Below are 13,734 nucleotides of genomic sequence, written 5' to 3' on the forward strand. Positions count from 1 at the left end.
GGGACTGAGAGTACCAGCTGTCCATTGGCTTGGGGATGCAGGGCTGGGACAGAAGTTTCTGGGGTGCAGACGCTGCACGCATCCTCCCACACAAAGGCACGCCAGTGAACTGTCCCACCTCTGCCCTCTGTAAGTCACAACCAGGAGTATACCACTGCCACTGAGATGAAAGACACCTTTCCTCTGGTCTTTCCACTAAGAAATTACCTCGGTGCCACATTCCATTTTATGCCAAAACCTATTCTATTTTTCAGAATTGAGAAAGATGGAAGTACATCATTGCTTCTGCATTCCTGGTGTTGGAGGTAGCCTAGCAACTCCTACTGCTATGTGGGATACCATGGCACATGATCCTGGTGCACATTCATCCTAATAACCCAGTGGTGAAGCATTCCACTTGCAGATGGTTTAGCTAAACTCACAGTTCTCATCTCCTTCTAATTTCAGCAATGATAAAGCTCCCTCCCTCCCCATTTATGCCAAAATGGAATAAAGCTCAAGCCCTCAGCATATCCATGGGAAAAAAAAAGAAAAATAAAAGAAAGAAAAAGAAAAATAGAAAAAGAAAAAGAAAGAGAAAAAGAAAAAATGGCCATAAATTATTTTATTATCTTTCTTTTGGGCAGCCCTCATTGTCCAATAGCTTTCAGTGTTCACTGGAGATGAAAAGTTGAAGTTAATTGCATGGGATTTGTAGCCTGCAGCACCTTGTGCACTTGTGGACTGGAAACACAAGACTACGTTCAAAAGCAAATTTTCACACCATGCAAAATTTTGCAGGCCCTTTCTTTCTTACTTCACAGAGTCATAGAATCATAGAATGGTTTGGGTTTGAAGGGACCTTACCAGTTATTTAGTTCCAGTCCCCTGCCATGGACAGAATTCAGTGGCACTGAGTATTTTTTTTAACTGAAACTGGCCTAATTTCGTTAATTTAAAAGTTGAATTAAATATTTTCTCCTAGTTTGTTTTATATTGTTTTGCTTTTCCCATTGCCCTATGGTCTCTCTCCCCCCACACCCCTTTTTTTAAATTTGGTTTGTTTTCCCAGGGAAGTGAGTGAAAAACACAGAAAATAAATCTGAAGTAACAAAAACACCACACCAAGGTCGTTTGGTGAAATATCAGAAGCTTCAGTGAATTTGTCCAGCACTTTTGGAACTGGAAACAGTCCTTTGGACATTGTCGTATATGTAACAACATGTAACAAATATGTGTTGTATTTATTTTTACTGAAAAAGAAAGTGGAGTTTGTTTGAATAGAGAGTTTTTAATTGCTGATGTGTCTTTCTACATGTCAATATTCTACAAGAAAAGAAAATGTTTTCTTTTATAATGGGAATATTTGCCAATGCCATTCCCACAAATCTCTCTTTTCAGATTCACAACAGTATTGTGATATTAGATGCACTGTCTCTGCCATGCAAAATTGATCTAAGTTTACTAGTATAGAGGTAAAACACAGCTGACCCAGATTCTTTATTTACTTGGTTCTAACAGATTGAAAAGAACTTTAAATTGTGAATAAGCAAATTTTATTTTCTTACTTTTTACACAGGCAAAATTGGGTAAGACTTCATGTAGAAGAATTAGTCTAAATAGCTCCTTTTTCTCATCTCATGCTTACTGTTTGAAATCATGTTTTACACATTTCTCTTTTCTAAAATCCTGTGCACATTTGGATAATAAAAATTCACTAAATAATCATCTCCTAGCTTGATTTCTCAATGACTGTAATTTGGGCTGACTAACAAATGATTCCTTTCATTAAGCCTGGCTGACAAGATGGTAAATATTACTGCTAATGCAGTATACCATGGTGATATTAGGAGGCTAACAACACTGAAAAGCACAAACACAATGTACAGTATGTCTTGCACCTGGCCAAGAGGCAGTCTCAGTCCTGAAATCAATCACATCAGAAAAAAAAAAAAAAAAAGAAAAAGAAAAAGAAAAAGAAAAAGAAAAAAAAGGAAAAAAGAAAAAGAAGAACATATTTGGCTTTGAAAGTTCCTGAGTATTTTAGGAGGTGGGGATTCCCATGATGATCCTTTCAGAAACATCTGATGTCTACCATACCTCATCATAAGAAAAGCAGTGTTTGTGTTTTGCATCAAAGTACTGCAGAAATACAAATGGGAATAAAGCCAAGGCCACCTATGGTATGAGGTTCCTTGTTAGGGCATCTGCCAGTTGATCAGAGGGTGGCTGCTGCTGAAGCAATGGGATGAGGTGTAGTATGCTGAATGGGGATGAGCAGCTCTACTCTAGTAAGCAGTAGTGTGGATTTCAAGGCAAGCAAAATCTGACAGCTAAAAAAAAAAAATCCGTAATTTCAGGCAGGTGTATGAATGAGTTGCCACCCAAACAAAGATTGCTGCAATGAGCTGGGTTTGCACCTGGCCAGTTGGCAGTGCCTGAGGATTGCTGGCTGTTACGACAAAATGAGGGATAAACTCGTGTTGGGTGGGGCTGTGATGCAAACACCCATACTGCACGTATTTCTCTCGGTGAGATCCTAGAGAGGTGATTTCTACTGCTGGAGACAAGTCACTTCCAACACTTGCACAAAACATTTAATTTCTTTCTTCTCATTATCACTGAGTATCAATTTCCCTGTGGTTTGTAAAAGGCTTTGCAAGTAACTCTCCAGCATTTTATTTCTCATCAAGTGCTGCTTTAGGAAGAGAGGAAATATTCCTTGAAAAGGCAAATTTCAATACAAGGCCTGATATTTCTTTCCACTTTTATTCAATTTTATTTTTTGAACACTCAGCAAAATATAAAAAAGACAGTCTTAGGGAGAGAAACAGTTAGGACCTATTTTCAAAACTTGTGGTAGGAAAAGACCGGGAGTGCCTGACAGGGAGGTATATTTTTCCAACCCATTAATATGTTTGAGATGAATATGATGATTGGATTGGTGCTTCTGTGCCTCCAAACCTGGATAGTGAGCTCCCTGATGCTGGGTAATGAGCCATCGCAGGGCTGACACTGTTATGCTACACACCACAATTTTTACAGTAAAGAGTAAGAGATATTAAGAAATTTCTCCTCCAAAAGGAGTGACTTTCCTCCTGCTAAATTCGGATACTGCTATGAATGGATGATGTGGGTTTAAATCAGCTCCTCTCTGTTGTCCAGGCCTCTGGCAGCAGGCAGTCACATTATTGAAGTGGCCAGCACCCCAATACCCACTCTCATTTGCAAGTTCTTTAATAATGGCTGATTCAGTCTATTACAGAATGAATTATTTATTTAATAGACACAAAACTAACAGACATAAGACTTAAAACAGACTATTACTACACAGGAACAAGACAAAAGGGAATGATAGTATATAGACGCAGGGTTAAAGGTACCAGTATATTTACAGCTAGCTAAGAAATATTATAACTTAGGATCTGTCTTGGTTTGAAAGGAAAGGAAGTCAGGAGTCTCCCTTGAAATGAAAAAAACTTGCAACCCCCTTCCCTCCGAATTATTGTAATTTTGAAATTAAGGGGCTTTCAGGCAAAGATATGAGGAACAGGAATAACAGTTCTTTACTATAACTATGTGTGTATAACAAGGCAAACAAACAACAATACGTATGGCAGTAACAGCAAACAATCACAAACCCAGTGCCAGCCCTCTCAGTCAGGCTATTTCCCCTCGGGTGCAGTTCCGCTCGCAGCCGGCAGGGGCGCTGGCGGCTCCCGGTGAGCAGGGCAGGTGCGATGGTTCCCCCGCGGCTGCAGGGGGCGCTCCGGAGCGAGCTCGGGGAGCACGCGGCCCTGGTGGCCTGGGATCCCGGGAAGGGGTAGAACAAAGGCTTCACGAACCCTTGGGCAGCAAATCCCGGTGTCCAGCTGGACCCTCGGGAACAGGAGGCTGGAACAGCAGTGATGAGCACAAATGCCGGGTGGCAGACGACATGTATCGTACTCCGGAGCTGCGGTGGAAACCCCCAGAGGTGTGGGCAGGAAGGGCGCAGCGGGGCTACAGAGTAGCAAAGGCTCAAAGCAATGGTGAGAGCAGGGCAGCCGCAGCCCGGCTCCCAGCAGGGCAGGGAAAGGCGGGCTTGGGAATCCCAGGGTTTCTCTGGTACAAGGAAGGCAGCCCAAAAAGCAGAAACCTGCAGTGCTGACGAATTCCTTCCAGCCTCTCTCTCCATCCAAACGCAGAGAACTAACTGCCCACCAGCCCAGGTGAAAGAGAGTAGCCCGTTGGACCCCTCCTTCAGTGGCCATGTCTGTTGTTTCTCTCAAGCACCCAGCAATTTGTCGCCTCGGCAACATATATGGGGAATATTCCTCAAGAGAAAAAAGAAAACAGAAGGAACTCCCAAAACCCCAACAGGTTCCAATGTTTCTCACCACCAAATTGTTGAAGAGGCAGACATCGAAATCCTTTCCCTCAATTTCTGGAAAAGTAACCACGAAGATGCATCCAAGCTTTGGGAAAAAAATCATCTCACATGTTCCCAAAGAGTGTGTAACAGACTTCTGCCTCTGTGATAATTTGTGTGGGCTTTCATAGACATAAGAACCATGTCTTTTGGTCACCAGTGTTTATTTTCTTTTATGTCTTTCCACATCTGCTCTTATACCAAGCTGTGTACTCGGGGCTGGGGCTCAGACTCTTGTGCGCCTGGAGGTGACCCCTTGCTGGGCTCTTTGACCCCTTGCTGGGCTATTAATCTGGCCTGAGTTATCTCTTCCAAATGCTCCAGCCATGAGAAAGAGGAGAATGTCCTGCCACAGATACTAATCATGCTGATCCCCTTACTCGCCACTGCCAGTCTCAAGTACTGCAGCTCTTTGCACCTGGACCTGAAAGCTCTATCCATGAGAAAGCCATGGCCCAATCAGTAGCAAGTCACTCAGCAGAGGAAGTGGCAGTCCTCATTCCCAGGTCAAGCAAAAAATTTCTTCCTTGTTCCCTTCAGGGAGGGCTGGAGAAGCATCCATTGCCCAGCCACCCTCCTCCCACATCACAGCTTTGCTCTACTGAGACAGTGCAGGCACAAGTCCCATCCTCAAGAAAGAGAGGTAGATATCATCTCTAGATGTATGTTTAACAATTTTTGAAATACATACCCCAGATGACTACATTAAAGTATTGTGGGAAATGGGAGACACAGGCTCCCTTCAACTAAAAGGACTGAATACATTCAGATTTTTAGCAAACCAAATATTTTTTCCCTGCAGTAGGAGATAGGCTACATGGGAAATAACATATGATGCAGTACCTTTGCAATTTGACTGGTTTAAACAATTCTGCTCACTAGAAAAAGAGTCTTCATATCTCCCAAGCCATTCAGCATTCCTGTAGAATTTCATGGATATCTTTTAGAATTATTTCATTTGGAAGGGACTTTTAAGATCATCACAGTTTTTTCTGTGTTTGAAACTAGAGCAAATCGTAAAGACAAATATCCCTTTGTTCACTGAAAATTTGTTATGTATGACATTTTGTGGGTGGATGTGCTAGATCAGCTTCTGACATGTGAATCTTATGCAGTAAAATCTGGATCTGTTATTTGGCAACTCACAGCTGTAGTTTTCTTCTATTTCTCACTATTTCATAATGTGAAGCAGAATTGACTGGGTGTGAGACTTTACAACAACCTCACATCAGAATATTGCTATTTATTGCAGCTCATGTTGGCACACAGACCAAAGAAGCACTAAGAAAAAATAATATTTTTTAAAAATTTGTCTTAACTAAGATGGAATAGTTCTTCTCCTAAAGGAGCTTGAGGAAAAAAAAAAAAAGTTGTGATATGTTCATACCTTTTCATATCAAATCTATAATTATTAAAGCTGTCAGTCTGAAACACATACAACCTTCTCATACTTTCTGTGTATATTTTAGAAAGACATCTAATGGGACAAATCTGTGCAATGAAGACCTCAAAAACTGTATCCCTAGTAAGGAATTATACAACAGCTGTTGCAACATAATTCCTGTTAATTATACTACTATATCACTTCTTAGCAACACATGATGCATATTTATTGTGTACACTTTTCCAAGAAATAGAAAGAATTTCCTTGCCTAGCATCATACATATTTTGAATTAACTCCACACGAAGGCAAGCAAGATGAGTATAAAGCCCCTGTTGAGATTTCTGGATTATTTCACAGCATTTAAAATTCAATTCCTTTGCATTTTCTTTAGATCATCTCCTGTTCAGTCATGGTGCCTACTGACAGTGAAGCCACCTGTTCCCTAAACTAAAGAGAAGCATGGCAACAAGTATGGGTAAGTTTTGTGGGCATAACACAACTATAGTATCACAGCACACATCTCTCTGTCTTGATTCAGGCTTTAGACAATGCCCCTTTCTGATGCATTTAACCTCAGTGCAATCCAATAGGACCACGTGGGATTCCTGTGTATTACCTGGAAATACTTAAATAATTTTCTTCCAAAGAAAAAGTCAGGAAAAGTAACATCTCATGCAAAGTGAAAATTTCAGAAGCCTGGAAAAAAATTTGTATTTATAAACCATCGTCACATTTTCATCTCTTTTCCCCAAACTAGACACTTTCAGCAAGGATCATGTGAGGTGTTAACTGGTTGACCTTTCACTTCCATTAGGATATGTGTACCCAAGACATTGGAAGGCTCTGTCCTGCTTTAGTTCAGAGTTCTAAGTCAGACCTTCATCTTTCTAAATCATTATAAAATATTTACACATTGTATTTCAAAATATGAATGCCTAACATGTAGAGTGAATTTTCTTCTGTTAAAATCAGAAAAAGTTTTGTAATTGATTGCCATAGAATCTGACCTTGGATATTTAAAGATGCAAATTAATACAGCTCCGAGCAACCTCACTAGGAATTCAGTGTTACAGCAAATCAGTTCATGTACTAACATGTTTTTATTTTAGCAGCTAATTTCCTGTGTTCTGAAATATGGCATTTCATTCTACTTTTTGATCTACTAAGAAAGCTTTGAATCAGCTGATATGGAATAAGCTGACTCAGTAAGAATCTTAAGTCTGACCAAAAAGTACATTTTTTAAGAATGAAACCCCTTTCAGCCCAGAGACATAAAGCCACGTGAGAAAGCACACTTCCTCCCCCAACAGCTGAAGATGTGTTAGTGTTCCTCTGTATGCAGGGTCCTGACAGCAAGTGAATAAATTACTTTAAATTTTGACTGTCATATTTTCACACATGGTTAGGATTGTTACAGTAGATTTTTAATTCCCGATAATGGCAAGCAAATACACAAAACAATAGCAAATTTGTTGAATTTGACTTCGATAATGTTTTTATAGCTAAATCCATGTCCTCTTTTTCAAGCAAGGATTATTAATACCTTCAAAGTTCTTCATGCATTTCTACATACATTCCTAGGTACTTTTCTAAACGCCAGAGACTCTCATGTGAAGCACAAATCCAGTTAAACTGAGCTTCATAAGAAGTAGCTGGTCAATCTTTTTGTTGATGCTTTTGTCATTTGCTTCACCTTTGCTTTGTTGTTTCAGCAAACCATTATGAAATCCTCACACCAGACTGACCAAAGCCCGAGCCTAATTTTACAGCTCTGTCTTAAATTGGTACAGGAATCTTCTTGAAACAGCAGGTTGGAAAGTAAAAATAAATTTGAGCATAACCCAAATCCTAATTCTGAAATTTTTATTTGCCCACAGTTGAAGTACCTGAGTTCCAACTAAAAGAGCACCAGATTTTAACACCATTATCTCAATAATGAGATTGAAAAATGTTGAGAGGCTTTTAGATCAGCAGTACCTGACATTAGTGTCTCTGCATCAAAAACTTAGCTAATGCTTGTGTGACAGGCATTGCTTCAGTTTGTTTACATTTATGGATGTGTTTGCATTGCAATCCTGACACACCTAAAACAACCTCTAAATCTCAGTGCAGAATTTTGAATCTATATATTTCTGAATAAAAAAAAAATCAAGAGAATCATACAATGGTTTGGCTCGTAAGGGTCCTTAAATCCCCTGCCCTGGACAGGAACACCTTCCACTAGACTCCAAGATTGCTCCAAGCCCTGTTCAACCTGGTCTCAAACACTTCCAAGGAGGGGGTATACATAGCTTTTCTGGGCAACATGTGCCAGTGCTTCACCAGCCTCACAACGAAGAGCATCCTACTATCTAATCTAAACCTGACCTCTGTCAATTTGAAGCTATTCCCACTTTTTCTATCACTCCATGCCCTTGTCAAAAGTCCCTCTCTAGGTCTCTTGGAGCCCCTTGCACTACTGGGAGGTGCTCTAAGGTCCCCCTGAAGATCTTATATGTGCAAGTACAATCTCTTTCAAACACAAAATACTGAATTCTGGAAAAAATATGTCTACTAATGAGCTTCAGATTCTATTACTCCAAATTTGGAAATAGTGAAGTCACAAGGAATTGCAGACATAAGTCTGAAAATGCAGTTTCTGATGGTGGATTGTGTCTAAATACTGCCTGTTCCTGCAGATGTATGCTAGTTTGTGGGAAGAGAGAGACAGGAAGAGAGAAAAGTTATTCTCACTGTTATCAAACACACAGGAAAACCCTGAAGTTTGCTCTGCATTGCCCTTCCCTGCTTCTTTTGATGCTGTGCAGAAACCATTAGATGTAGAGTCATGGAATTAGAGCAACAGGGAGTTCTGGGCATGGCACAAAAGAACACATGGGTTGAACTGCAGTAACAGAACAAAATATTGTTCTCGAGGAATTTTATGAATATCTAGAGGATGCTCTTGTTTCTAGCTCAGATTCCCTTTGGTTTCACAGTCCTAATTTTAGGGGGTTTTAATGTTATGAAGTGCTTACTTTGCTCCGGTATGTAGTCCTTTCAAAATAAATACAGCTGAATAAGAAAGAAAAATAAGCTGCTATTGGTCAGCAAAAACAAATATATAAAATTACAGTTAATCCAGGGAAAAACCTAAGCTGAATCAGGCAGGCAGGGCGAGCAGAGCTACAGCGTAGCGAAAACTCGAAGCAGCAGCAGCGGGGCAGGGCAGCCACAACCCGGCCTCCAGCAGGGCAGGGAAAGCGGCTTTTGGGGTCCCGGCGTTGTTTCCAGCAGGAAGAAAAAAGCGGCCAAAAGAAGGAAGCAGCAGCTCCTTTCTCTGCAGCTTCTCTCTCCGGACGCTCAGAGCGAACTCACCCCACACCCAGGTGTAGACAAAGGAGTAGCCAGGCCCGCCCCACCCCCCTTTTTGTCTTTCTTAAGTACAGCTATTTGTCCCCTAGCAACATGCATATGGGAGAAAATTCCTTTAACAGGAAAAAAAACTAAGACTAAACTAAAACCCCAACACATGGGTGCTGCTCTAAACTCCTGGTACATGAGACTCTAAGAACACTCATGCCAGCTGAAACATATTTTGCAAAGGCTTAAGAAAATTAACTCCTGGTCTTGTATCTCCCAGGCTCATACACTGACTTCAGTAAAGCTAAGCCCTCCACCTGTGCATGAGATCAGTATGTGCCTTTTCATCAACAACAGGACTTAAATAGAAGTTAATGAAAAAGGAGGCAAAAAATGTATTTTCTCTGTCATACTGTAACTTCCTGGTACATATTTCCTAGAAGTATATCCTCACCATCTATGGTGGAAATCAGCTTCAAACTATCTGCAAACCTTAATGATTGGGAAGTAGTAAAAATTGGTAATACACTTATTACAAACGTAAGTAAATATACAAAGACCCACAAAAACCAAAATAAATTAACCTATCCCATAAGCTAATGCCTCTAGTTCCTTTTCCTGTAGGACAGATGATATGTGTTTTAAGAAAATATATTATATTGGCTGTGAACCCTGTACATCTCAAGGCAAATGTGTAGACTGCAGAATTAGGGATGTGATCCCATGTCTTCTTTCCTCCTCTTCTACACAAAAGCATCAGTGAGGATGGGGTGTAAACTTAAACTGTCTCTATTCTAACATTACTGTTGTTCTGCCACAACCTTGGCATTGATGCATTGCATTTTTGAGTTTAAAAAAAATCCCTGATCTTCCACTTTCCTCAGTCTAAAGAACTTCTAGAAGAGAAGTGGGCAACTGCACAGCACCATGTAACAAACTGCATTAAAATGCAGAAAGTATTTTGAGGTTCCTAATTCTATTACAGTGTGGACAATGAGTGCATTTGTGTTTGTCCCCTTTCCAGTTTGAGGTTAAATTGATCAATGAACGGAAATCTGGGTGGCAGCAGAAAGAGGTACTGCAGATGATGATGCAGGCAGAAAAAATGTCAGGCCAATTTTTAGGAAAAACACAAACCCCAACTTTTTCTCCACCTTTCCAGAGTTGGCACTAGTACGGAGCCTACACATAAGTGTGAAGGTTTCTGCCTTTCCCTAACCTCTTCATTCAATAGCTTGCCGAGGAATCTCACATGATATTGCATCTCTGTGTCTGACTCTTGAAAAACATGCTTTATGTGATGAGTAGCTGAATAAGCCCACATGCAATTCTTCTGCTTGTGTATTAGTATACCTCACTGTCCCCCAGAGCTGCTCTTCACTATGAGTGTGTCTCAAGTACCAGGAGCTCAGAGCAACTATGATTACCAGACTGAATAACATACTGTGTTTTCTCCACCTGCAGCACCACAGGATTTTCCCAGCTGATTTGATTAACCTATCATATTGCTACTAAATGAAAACAAAAAACCTCTCAGATGTAACCTGAGTTTCTGGCCTTCACCACTGTGCCATCCATCTGTTTTTTGTAAGAACCACTTTCCCTGAAGGGAGAGGGTGTGTTGAGGCTGAATCTACCACTTTGCTCAGAATAAAAGCCACTTTCATTTCCTTTATGAATCAACACTACTGGGACACAGAAGCTTGATAAAAAACCTAATGATTATGTTATTTACTGGTTTGGCTTTCTGAGGAATAATCCTTATAGGTAGGAGGTGGGATATCATGATGCATGGAGAAGAGGGGCAGGAATATTAGACCTTATTTTGTTTCTGGTTTTCTCTTACAGTGTAAGAGACACCCTGCAGTTCTGACCATGACTATTCTTCCCATGCTTACTGGTTCTATCAGTGCACCTTGGAACATCAGTCAAGTGCCAATTTCTACACAGTTCCACCCATGAAAATGTAACCCAAGAGTGTATTGAAGTCTTTTAGTAAATCCTTCACATACAAGGTGCTAGTTTGGCATGAAGAGATATCAGAGAGAGTTAGCAGTTATCTGGAATGAGGCAGCTCTTGAGAGGACAATTTAACTTGCTAGTATTTCACAAGAATTCTGTTAGCCATGAACCCTCCAAGGCTGAGTGTTCTGTAAGTCTTTGTATGAGCTGAGTTCATGGAGTCAAATAGCTTTGAATTAGGAGCTTTGTCAGTGAAATGGAAGTGAATTTTCAATTTGAGAACACTTGACAAATATTCTCCCTTCTTCACTAGAGTGATGTTGAACCTAGCACTACCTCAAATTTGTTAACCCATTTCCTTAAAACCTTAATTATTTAGGTAGCTAAACATGTAAATTTAGAAATAATGAAAATTAGGAAAATTGTTACATATACTAAAATGGTATAATTCAATGAGTCACATCTGAGATACCATTCTAGATGCTGTTGCAGTCCATTCAGAATCACTATATAAATTTGGATCTTGGAAATATCTTAGTAAAAAAAATTAAATATTATCTAACAGTTTACCATCAAAATATCTGTTGAAGAGCCTCCATTAATATGAAGCAGAATGCAGAGAAGCCCTAATTTTTTGGCCTAACAACTTATTTATCAATCCACCCTAACTTTCTCTTCAAAATTACAAAAAAGTAAGGCATTTACCCAATAGCAGATTTTCTTTTCTCTTCCTGTTATCTGTAATTGAGAAAATGTATTGGATTAGTCCCATTGCTAGTGTGATTGATTTTATGTGAAAACCTATTTTATGAATTAAGTTACTTTAAGGTCTAGATTAATAACAAGCAGTTATAACCTTCTGAATCAGCTAATAATCTACATCCTAGTGGAAAATAACTCTTGGGTTGAGTCACTCTCTTATTACCTCCCATGAAAAAAGTTCAGGGCTCCTGACATTGTATTTGCTCCATAGGACAAAGAATTCCTTTTTACCTGGTTTCAACAGTGTAAATACATGAATTGCATGCACCAGGTCATGGTTTGATGACGTGGTAATTTCTGCCCGTAGGGAAATAGGCAAGGTCCCTTTTTCCCCTCACCAAGTAAACAAATGTTAAGCCAGCAAGGTCTTTACTCATGATAAATATGCACTTCAGAATTTCTTAAAAGGTTTTTCATAAGGCTCATGTCAAAATAAAGGATTATAATGAGTCATTACTGCACTTCTTCTGACATTCTGGGGAAAGCAGTGCTGCATTTTGTATGTGGTCGTACTGAGCAGAACAATGCATCACACCTGACCATTTTTCATGCAGACAATAATGAGATTTTATTACTTGAATTAAAATTAGTAGCTACAAAGCAGCTATGGGAAGACCACATTAAAAGAAATACAGTAAACAAACCTTTGACAGAATAAAGTATTAAATTGGTGTTGAAAATTAAGATTAATATTTGAATGAAGTGAGAGAAACCCTTCGGGTTAAGGTGTGACTAGTATATATTTATTTTAGTGCAGTTCAGTATAACCCCAAAGTCAGAAGTCTTCAGTGGAGCTGATGAAGATCAGTGAGACAGAATCAAGATTGAATTTTCATCCAGTTTTACCTGAGCTATATGTAGCTGAATATAGTGCTGTGCAAATCATAGTTCATGATGCCATATCCTTTTAACCACTGTCCTCATTCAAGCTTGAGTAAATCAAATAATACAATTAAAGAAGAGACAAAAAAAAGTCAAAAAATACACTTTTTCTAACTGAATTTTATATTTATTTTCACAGAATTAACTATGTTGAAGAAGACCTTTGAGTTCAACCCAACACCACCTTATCAACTAGACTATGGCACTGAGTGCCACATCCAGTCTTTTCATAAACACCTCCAGGGATGGTGACTCCACTGCCTCCCTGGACAGCCCATTCCAATGCCAAATCACTCTTTCTGTGAAGAACTTCTTCCTAATGTCCAGCCTAAACTTCTCCTGGTGCAGCTTAAGGCTGTGTCCTCTCATCCTGTCACTGGTTGCCGAGGAGAAGAGACCAACCCCCACCTGGCTATGCCCTCCTTTCAGACAGTTGTAGAGAGTGATAAGGTCTCCCCTGAGCCTCCTTTTCTCCAGGCTCAACAACCCCAGCTCCCTCAGCTGCTCCTCATCAGACTTGTGCTCCAGACCCTTCGCCAGCCTTGTTGTTCTTCTCTGGACAAGCTCCAGCATCGCAACATCCTTCTGAAACAGGGGTTGATTTTCTTTTTTCTTTTTTTCTAATTTTCTTCTAGTGTGCAGTACTTTTAGAAACTGTGGATGACCTAGTAATATAGCACATTCCAGTACCAAAAAAGGCTACAAGAGAGTTGGAGAGGGACTTTTGACAAGGGCATGGAGTGACAGGACAAGGCGTAATGGATTCAAACTGAAAGAGATTAGGTTTAGGTTAGATATTAGGAGGAAGTTCTTTACTGTGAAGGTGGTGAGGCACTGGCCCAAAGAAGCTGTGGATGCCCCATGCCTGGAAGTGTTTCAAGCCAGGCTGGGTGGGACTTGGAGCAACCACGTCCAGGGTAAGGGGGGTTGGTACTAGGTGATTTTTAAGGTCTCTTACAATACAAATTAAGCTATGATTCTATGATTCTGTGATTCTACAACTAAATTCTG

Source organism: Coloeus monedula, assembly GCF_965178545.1.
Source record: "Coloeus monedula genome assembly, chromosome: Z".
Classification (NCBI taxonomy): Eukaryota; Metazoa; Chordata; class Aves; order Passeriformes; family Corvidae; genus Coloeus; species Coloeus monedula.